Source organism: Larus michahellis, chromosome 1 (assembly GCF_964199755.1).
Source record: "Larus michahellis chromosome 1, bLarMic1.1, whole genome shotgun sequence".
Taxonomy (NCBI): Eukaryota; Metazoa; Chordata; class Aves; order Charadriiformes; family Laridae; genus Larus; species Larus michahellis.
In genome coordinates, this window is record NC_133896.1 from 57270720 (window position 1) to 57280739 (window position 10020).

A 10020-nucleotide genomic window follows, 5' to 3' on the forward strand; every position below is an offset into this window, starting at 1 on the left:
GGCTGCTGCCAGGGCAATGAAAGAGCATGTTACCCAATGACCCTTCCTCTTTCTGCATCCTGGCCAGGGTGATGCTTTTATTGCCTTTTTTTGTCAATCTGTGGCAGCTCAGAAACACACCGTAACAGCACTACCCCAGTGAGGGATCACAGTCCTCAGGGATATCTCAAGGGGTACAAGCAGTGGATGAGAGTGTGGCTGATGATCTGATTGCCAAGATGTTTCGAGTGGTATTTATAGGGGGGTTACTTGAAATAAAGGAGATGTTTGAGAATTGCTTTAGGGCAACACACACACCTTTAATGTGTTTAAACACTGGTGGAGTCCTCCTTAAGATATGACTGTAATGAGGGCAATCAGTCTCAGCTCTCTGACTGCCAGATGATTTTAGGCCAGAGAAGCGCTAAGGAATCACAACTGGCTAATGCTCCCAGCCCAGCAGGGAACAGGGAGATCCAGTTTTCCAGGCTGTTGTTGTAGGTCCTGTGTTTGTGAAGGAGATATTCACCACCTGTGGACTGAGCAGCCTCTCCATACTCGCAGAAGAGTGTGTATTCGTGAGGAGGAGGAGAGGGTCAGCTGTGACAAGTCTGCCTGATTCAGGAATTGCCCGGACCATCTTGAGTTTCTCTTGCGTGACAGACTTCTCAAGCATCACTGGCCAGGGAGAAAGCAGTCAGACAATAAGAGAAAGCTGGCCTAGGAAAAGGCAGAGCCTGTCTGATAATTGAGTACTTCTCCCTGCCTGGCCGGCATGCTGCGAGTGGAAGGCATCGTGAGGCCAAGTGCCTGCCACTGCCAAGGGACTATTCCCCTCCACACAGCCACTGGGATTTCTAATCCAGGCTGGGTAGGACAATGCTGTCATGTTAGTAATGGTATAACTCTCTTAGCAGTCTACTGGTGTGACAGAGTCACAAAGAGAAGAGTGTAGGCTGAATATGCACTCATGCTTGCTAAGCCTGTAATCCCAGTTTTGATTTTCTCTCCCTCTCTTTCGATTATTTTTTTTTCTTTTAATAATCAGTTCAAACTTAGTAAGAGTGATTCACTAGTTGCCTGTTTGTCTATCCTTGGCATGGCGTCCAATGGGGATTGCACAGGGCAGAAGGATGCGGGGGGAGAAGAAAGAACTGGGAGAGAAAAGGGGAGGCTGGACAGTGTCCCTGTTTCCTCTCTCCATGGAATCTAAGGTTGTTATCTTTCTGTGAACCTGAAAGTCTTGGCTGTTATTTCCCCTGTGGTCAGAAGAGGTTGGTGATCAACTCTGTTCTCCCATTTGATCTAGGTCTTTAGTAGCTTTCTTAGTAAAGGTTCAGCAGCTGTTAGCAGCTGATGGGAAGTGTTTGGTGGTCTGTGGGATGGAAGGAGACAGGGCACATGGGTGCCCTGGACTTGTCTGGACTGTGCCGTGGTTGTTACACTTGCATGAGACAAGAGTCAGTGATGGAGCTAGGCCCTTCTAAGGCTGTGTCGTGCAATTATATCTGAGATGGTGCACCTCCCTCAGGCTGATGTTTTTTCTCTGCAGATCCTAGCAGATCCTCAGCCCAGGCAGCTGCAAGACCTTTTGTGGTGCTGAGTCCAGCACTATAATGTGTTTCTGCATCCAACCCTTTTGGCTCTGTCTGCCTAGGAATCTGACCACCTCTTCTCAGAAACCGCTTGGGCTGGGCAGTGAAATTCACGGTTGGTCAGTAGTAAGGAAGTAGACAGGGAATTGCTGGATATGCATGTGAAGCCTTTTGCCCAAGAGCTGATGTTAAGAATTGCCTTGCACTGCTCTCCTTGCACTGAGCAGTTGCTGGCCTGAGTCACACCTCAGCCAGTCTCACCCCAGGTGCTTCTCCCAGGGTAAGCCTCCTCCCTCTTTGTCTCCAGCAGTAGTTGTAGCCCTGCTGTACTCCTCTGGGCTGCAGGTGGCCATGCTTTTGGCTGGGTGATGTTGAACACAGGAGACATGGAGCAGGCCATCCGGAATAAGCGGTTAAGTGTGGGTTGGTGCACAGGAGGATAGTGAACAGGAGCGGGCAGAAAGGTCAGAAAAAATACAGATCTGGACAATTGTGGAGAAATATTAGAGGACTCTGAAAGATGAGTTCAGATAGTCTTCTGCTTCACCTTGGTTAAATATTGTATACCCATGGCTCACTGTGTCAGGACTGGTCCTGACTCCCAAACAGCTGTGTCCAGGTGACCCATGCGTGGTGCTGAGACAGCCTGGCATGGCTGAGAATGCAGCACTCTCTGAAGCTAAGGGGAGCTGTGGGGCACTGTTGCAGCTTGTGGGGTGGTGAGTGATGGCAGGGAGCATGCTGTCGTGCAGAATCAGTGAAACACTGCTTCTCTCTCAAGCTGTCTGGTTCTGTTGTTCTTTGTGAGTGTCTTCTCACTTCTTCTCCTTCTCATGTGCTCATATCACCTCTCTTTTCTTTCCCTCTCTCTCTCTCTGTGCTTGATGCATGGCCTGGTGAATATAATCCGTAGATAACCCTCTGTTCTCTCTTTTCTCTTCCTCACCATCCTTCTCACTCATCCTTTCTTCCTGTCTCTCACTAACACTCTGTTGCTCTCTCTGCCAATTTTTTCTTCTCTTTCCTCCCACACTCTGTCCCCGTTTAATCAATCTCAGCACAGGCCTGTTTTCCACCAAAGCTGCTGTTTCATGCTTACTCCCATAGAGGGAGGGTGGGCGGGCAGGTGTGCAGTTAAGGTTCTAGGTAGGAAGCAGGAGAGCTGACCTGAGACTCTCTTTGGTGGCAATGGCTGAGTCACGTCACCCATTCTGTGGCTTGGATCCTTCCCTTTGACACGGGAACGCTACAGCTATGAGTGAATCTGCAGTGCTTAGAGGTTGTAAGGCCAAGGTCTATGAAGCTCCTGGAAGCAGGCTAGAGCTCTTTGGGTGCCCATGCAGTGCTTGTTTGTCTTTGGTGCCCAGCTAAGCCCAGAGCCTTGTGCCCAGACTGACACATTGGAGGCACATTCTCTGCCCGGCCCATTGTCCTAATCACAGAGTTTGCACCATCCCGTGTCTGATGAGAAATAACCCTTTGGGATGAAGTTGACAAGACTCAGCCATGGTGTTTCGATCTGTGGTGATCCAGGGCTTTATTCCCTGCAAATCCCTGGAGACTAAGGGCCACTCCTGTTCCCATAGGTGCTACCATTGTAAACCAATCACACCGAGTCCCTGACTCTCCTCTTCCAGCTCCTTCTTTTCTCTCTTTCTGACATGCCCTATGTCCACCTTTGCTTCTTTTCATCATGGTGTCCCTCCACATCCACTGGGAGCTTTCCCCTCCCCATGGCAGCACACGCTTGGTTCCAGAGCCTGTCTTGCCTGCTAGCTGTTGAGGGCTTGCCTGGAGCTGCCAGATGCTTGCACCTTCTTAGCTCTCATGGGTAGGAGTTGCTATGGGAGACAGGCAGAAAGAAAAAGTGCCTTCCCAGCAGCACTAGGAGCCAGAAGTCTTCCATTGAGTGGAGAACACCCCCCTCTTGTGCTCCTTCCTCCCCTCAGCCCCCCTTTAGAGAGCACTCTGCAGAAAGCTGCCTTTGAAGCCCCTTAATTAGTGTCCCGCGTGTCCTGAACGGAGCCCTTCATTACCACCAGCAAGAGGCACAAATTGGCATGTGTTTCAGGTTTGGGCTCAGCGCCAGAATTTTGTTCCAGTCCCCTCCCTCCAAACCTCTCCAGCTTCCCCCCTCCTCGGCACACATGCGTGCACACACACACACTCACTCTCTCACAGAAAAACACATACACACATGGGATCCTGCCAAAAAAAGAGACATCCCCCTTCTGCCATCCCAGATTTGAAGGAAAAAAAAAGCAAACGGCAAAGGTCACTCTGCTCCCTGCCTCTCCCTGGCTTGCTTGTGGCTCTGCTGACCCTTCAGCATATGCATCTGCAGGTTGGGGGTCATTATCAGCCCCAGAGTACCTCTCACAGCCTGTGGATGTGCTCAGAGGGTGCTAATTAGCGAGAGAAGGGCTGATTAGGTTAGAAATTAAGTGTTTATTTTCTCTTCTTTTTTTTGTGTATGTGTGTAAAAATAGGGGAGCCAGATGGAGTCTCAGGAATGATGGGAGAAAAGGCAGCCAGAAGTCAAAGGAGGAGAGTCTATACCCCATCTCACCTCTCCTGCCTGCACAGGGCCCTGGGTGGCCAGGCACTCTGCAAACGCACAGCGTTCCTGTAGCACACATGCAGCCACCACACATGCCCTGCAGCTGTCTTGTTCTCACTGGATTGAGCTGGACTTCTCCTTTCTGCACGATGTTCTGCAGAAGCTTTTCATGCCTGCAGAGCCTCTCATCTCCATCACCTCATCTTTTCCAGCTCAACCTTAACCTCTTTGTTTCCCCCTATTTTTTACCACAATGTCCTTCAAATCGCTACTAGCAGCAGCTACCAGGTTACGGGCATCACCACCCTTTCAGCGCCACCCCTTGTCTTGGCAGCGTCTCAGACCCCATGTGCAATGTCCCCATAGAGGCATCCCACCTCCCAGGGCCTTTCCTTGCCAGACTGAGGAAATTCAGTCTATCTCCGCCATAGACTTTGCCTCTCAATTTTGAATGTTGCAACACAAGACTCCCAAAGCTGGTTAGGAGTCCGATTTCAAGGAACACCAAGGCCTCTATGCCTGAGCAAACCCTGCTCCTGCCCTGACATCAGGTTATTTCTTCCCTGCATCCTTGCTAGCCTCAGCCTGTTATGGGCTGTGGGATAAGGAAGCATGGATCACGATGTGACTGAATAGCAACTTTGCCTTGCTATAAGGCTATTGAGTGCTTCCAGCTCTCCAGGGAGCAGCTTTGAAGCTGTAAGGGGCAGTTAAAGAATCATCTCCTTCCTTCCAGCTGACCCAAAGGAGATCTCTGGGGCCGCTACTTTTAATGCATTGGACATTGAGCCTTTCTCCAAAGGCCACAGTTTATGCTGAGAATACTCAGGTCCCAGCAGGCTGGAGGAGTGGGAGGGAAAGAGGCTGTACTTTGCTCTACAGCTTACTTTCTGTGGTGGGAATTGTGCTGGCAGACTCATAAGAAGGTGGTGTCACGGTTGGCAGCTGGCATATGCAACAAGCCAATTTATGTGACCTGAGGGCTCACTCTGATATTGGGAATGGAGGCCATCTCTCCCACCTGGGCATATGACTGTTGAGACAGGGCTGACTTTGTTTTGTCTATCACATCGGGAGGTAAGAACTAGTCACTATGATGTGCTGGAGGAGTATTTGCAGGGAGGAGTATTTGCTCAGCAGCCAACAGGGGTTCATGACTCCTTAGCATCATGGCTAACTGGGATGTGTGGACCTGATGGCAGAGGAGATTCTCTTGCTGACACAAGCTGGTGGTCCCCAGACTCTTAGTCTTAGCTCTACTAGAAAGCATCTGGTGCACAGGGGCTTTGTACCTATGAAACAAGAAGTCCAGCTTCTCGGGACAATGGGAGAGTAGCTAGGGGACCCCCAGCTCCAGAGATGTATGCATGGTGGGAAGAGAGGACACATGTGCTGGTGTTCCTCAGGCTGTGTGCTGTGAATATGACTACATGCATGACTGTTTTGTTGTTGCATGAGAGGAGTGTGTATTTGGGTACAATTTGGGCCCCATTCCCTTTTCATCGCGACAGTGCTTTTTTACCATGTGGCTCCTGCAAACAGCCAAACAAACAAACAAACAAACACATGGGAACCCAAACTCCCTATTACCGCCACATTGCAGATGCAGCCTGGTTTGGCCTGTATTTCTCCCGTTGCCACAGCAACGGTAAGCCAGGGAGTAAATCAGAATATCCTCTCTGGTGCTCAACACCCCCATACGGCAAAATAATAGTGACAGTGCGGAAAGCCTGGTCTGTCTCCCCTACCTCTCCTTTCCAACTCCAGTTCAGCAGAGACCCCCCAGAGACCTGTCATATGCCTGTCAGAGCCCCAAGGAGATCACAAGCTTCCTCCATAGGGAATGAGGAAACACCATCTTTGCTGTGACCAGCAATCACCCTTATTCACTGCTCGAGTTGCCGTGTCTCCCATGGAGGGTGTTTAGGTCTGAATCAATGTTCAGTGTTCGTGGTCTCAGCTCAGCTGGCTTTTAACAAGACAAGTCCCGCCAGCTCCACTAGAGACCAAACAGCATCCAAACTAGGCTTAGCAACCTGCTTCTTGCTTCAGCAAACTCTGCTTACAGCTGGGAGATACAGAGCCTTTAGAGAGGAGCAAAGCAATCAAAGCACATTTCGGACCAATACTCCTGTCCAGCTGAGCTCAGAAATATGCTCGCTGGGACAGCTGCCAAAAGGGCTCCACCAGCTACGCTTTGTGTTGGCCTTGGGCACTTCCAAAGTCAGCGATGTGCTTAGAAGAGAGATCTGTCTGCCCAGAAAGAAGAGTCCTTGGGAGGAGAGGAGGGACTGCTGACTCTGGAACGGGTGCGGGGCAGTCCTCTGGGTGCAGGGAAGAAGCTGGACTTGCATTTTTAACAGCAGCTAGGTGCACGTCCTAGCCTGGAGATTTCTAGGTGCTACTAAAGCCCTGGAGGATGACCTGCATCCCCTTTTCTGCCAGCAGGCGATTATAGTGTATCCATCACTTGTGCCTCCCCCAGCTCCAGCCACAAACCTTCATTAGGAATCTCACTGTGTTCTTTGCCTGGATTTCCCCTGAGAATCCGATTTTAAGCGATTGCTGATGTGTAAATACAGTGTACTTCAACATGGCAATGTGATTGACCGAGTGGATTGGAGCCGTTAACTCTTCAGCAGCTGAAGATCCTCCCCACGTCTCCCTGATGTGGCAGCTGCCTTGTTTCACAGGGACATGGTTGGTGGGAACCCAGCTTGCCTTTAGGCATGCTTACAGATCAACGTGGATGGGGGACCCATAGGCTTCCTCATGTTTCTGTGGAGAAGGGAAGAGGCAGGAGTGGCCCAAAGAAAAGGCAAAAAGGTCCATTTGATGATTAAATGCTAGAGCACAGCGGCAGTGTAAAAATATACATATATCACAAGCCTTAATTAACACAAGCGAAGGGAAAAGGAGGAAAAAAAGCCACTTTTTAAAGGTTTCACAGAGACTATAAACTGGCAGCGGAGAAAAAAAACGTAATACATGCAAATTAATGGCATAAATTTAGGGTTACTTAACTTCACAAATGTTAACAAGCTCATAAAAAAAAAAGTTATTCTTTCCCAGTTTCCTGTCGCTGTTTGTTTAATTCTCTCTCTCTCTCTCTCTTTTTTTTTCCCGTTGAGAAGATTATGTTTTCAGTATATTCCTCCTAAATTAATTCTGCCTCTCTCTCTTCCTTCTCCCTCCCTCCCTCCTTCGTCTCTGTCTCTTTCTCTGTGCCTGCTTCTGTCTGTTCGCCTTCCTTTCCTGCCTATCTATCATATTCGTAATGTCCTCATCATCATAGTATCTAGTTTTGGATTCAATACTGTCTCATTTCTCTCCCTTTTTCCTTTCCTGGCTCTCCCCCGCTCCCGCACCACCCTTCTTCTCTCCAGCTCTCAGCCGCCCTCCCTCTTCTCCTGTTTTTTTTTTTGTTGCCTTTTTTTTTTTTCCTTTTTTCTCTAGCAGTCAGTATAACTCAGCCTGGTAATGCTATACACAACACTGCCAATTTCCAAACATGCATTTTTCCCTGCCACCGGCAGGCAAAGAAGGCAAGGAGCAAATTAAGTGGTCTCCGGCTGAACTGCTCGTTTATCAACCATTTGAATGGCTGTTTGTTGCTGCAGACTGTATAGCTGGAGGCAGAGGTAAGAGTGTGTGGGCAGGCTGCGTTGGTACGCCACAGTCCCACTTTGAAACAGCTGTCACAGTTCCCCCTACACCGTCCCCTTTATTCAAGACTCTGCCTGTGTACAATGGTGGATAATAAAGGGCACGGTAGCTCCTTGCTGAGCCCAGGAAGTCATGAGCCCCTGAGGTCATGGTGTCTCTGCTTCCCGCGTGTTTCTTGCTTTGCTTACAGATAAAACTAAGTTTAGAAAACTCAGGCAATTGCCAGTTTAGCTCTGCCAAAACTCATTTCTCCGGAAAGAGGACATGTGCCTTTTGTTCTGCTTCTTTTCAAGCCACCAAGGACACCCCAAGTTGCATTACTCGTGACGTAACCCGTCCTGTCCGTGATGCTACGGCGTTCTGTTCTTAGGCTCTTGTTCTCATTGCTTAAAGGGAGGATGGTTAAAAAAAAATACCTCATTTTGACTTATGGACCAGACTGAGTCATAGGAAGACATCATTAAAAAAGAAGAGGGGGTGGATATCATCGTTTTTGGCCACAAGCCATCCCTGGAGCTTTCAAAGTAGCCTGTAAATATTACTGCCAGCTCTGTTTCAGTATCAGAGACAGCAATCCTGGCCAATAGCTTTTCTCCTCAATGGCCCAATTCGGTATTTCAGAATACTGGAGAGCAGAGCGGGATGTCAGTGTTTTATTCAACATAGCAATCTCAGGAAAAGGGAGGTGAAATTACAAGCTGGAGTCCCTGGGCAGCAGTGAAAATAAGAAAATTCAAACAAGCAAAGGGGAAAAAAAAAGGAAAAGTCTAAATTTTGCAAAGCGAGAGAAAGGATGTTGGTGGGTGGGTAACAAAGAGGCTAGGAAGAGGAAGCACAGAAGGAGAATCTGTTGTGTTTGGAAGATGTGGGAACCATCAACACAGATGTTGCAGAAGAAAGCAATTGAGAAGCTGAATGGGACTTGCATAGGTTTACAGTTGGGTGCATGCTCAAGTATGTTGCTAAACGCAAACCTGAATGAGTGAGAACAAGAAATAATCATGCGGGAGTCCCCGTGCAGTGTCAGCCTCTGTCCAGATTGACATCACAGGCTTTCCCACTGATTTAAATCCTTGCTTTTCCTGGGTAGGAAATGAGTCAGGGTGACTACAGAGCTTAGGGTTTGGCCTATGCAGATTAAGAGGAGTAGTAAGGAATAAATAAAATACAGCATGTGCAAGGGTGACTAAGGACTGGAAGAGAAGCAAAGAACAGTGTGGGGGAAGGAATAAGGGCTACGGCAAAGAATGAGGAGGGACTGCCAGATTAATTACTTGCTAGGGCTACCTGATTAAGCACCTGGAGGGAGATTTAGGGGGATGTGGCATCACTCACTGGTCATGGAGTGTATATTACCTGGGTTAGTAGGTGAGACGTTTATGTGCCCCTATTACCTGAGTGATACTCCTTTTCTTCTGTCCTTTCAGCTTGGAAACAGTCTGGAGCAAAGTTTGTTTCTCACTGAACACGTTTACAGCACCTAGGAAACCAGAGGCTCAAAATCAATTGCAGCCTCCATGTACTCTGCTACTAACAGCATCGGAAGAGGCAAAGCAGCAAATAGGTGGGAAAAAAAAAAGACTGAAATCTGAACTGAGCAAGAACAAAGGAAAGGATGGGGTGTTTTTTAAATTAAGTTGTCCCCATTTTTGATTGCTTCGTAGCTTGAATTAGCTTTGGCCTACATAATTAAAATGGAGGATAACAGGGTACCAGCAGAGACAATCGTTTTGTTGGGTTCTTTGCATGGATCATCTGTTTGCTGCACGGTTGCAGTAGGAAATGCAACACCATGAGTATACATATATAATTGTAGAGATGGGGAATGAATAAACGTGTTTCAAAGAACAAGAAGAATTCTAAATGTCAGCAAAGGGGTATATGACTCACTCATTGGGAAAATACTATTATTGGATACGTAAGTAGGACTGTACAAAGCACTCAGAGGAGGGATGCTACTAGAAAAAAAGGAGAATTAATAAGTGAAGGTAGCATTTGGATAAGTGACAGTGAATGAATGAGGAGATGTGCTTTAAGTGCCGCAAGCCAACACAGGGCCTGGAGTGAAAGCAGAGGGAGAATGGCAGGGTGAGGGTGTCGAAGGATGAAAGAGAGAGATCATGGACAACGAGGAGGAGCATTACTGGAGACTGCTGAAATACAATGGAACGGATGAGTGTTTGTTAAAGGACTCTACTTGGTTTTTGTCAGAATAACGGT

The 10020-nt window shown here is 48.2% G+C and overlaps 1 protein-coding gene across 4 annotated transcripts in view; it reads left to right on the forward strand.

Moving 5' to 3' along the window:
- Positions 1–10020, forward strand: part of ELFN2 (extracellular leucine rich repeat and fibronectin type III domain containing 2) — a 53969-nt gene that overhangs the window by 31109 nt on the left and 12840 nt on the right. The window contains exon 3 of one of the 4 annotated variants that reach the window (XM_074579578.1): positions 9228–9364. The exons of the other annotated variants lie outside the window; for them this stretch is intronic. The gene's annotated coding sequence lies outside the window, so the exon portion shown is untranslated. The remainder of the gene's footprint in view (positions 1–9227; positions 9365–10020) is intronic. 4 annotated transcript variants of the gene reach the window in all.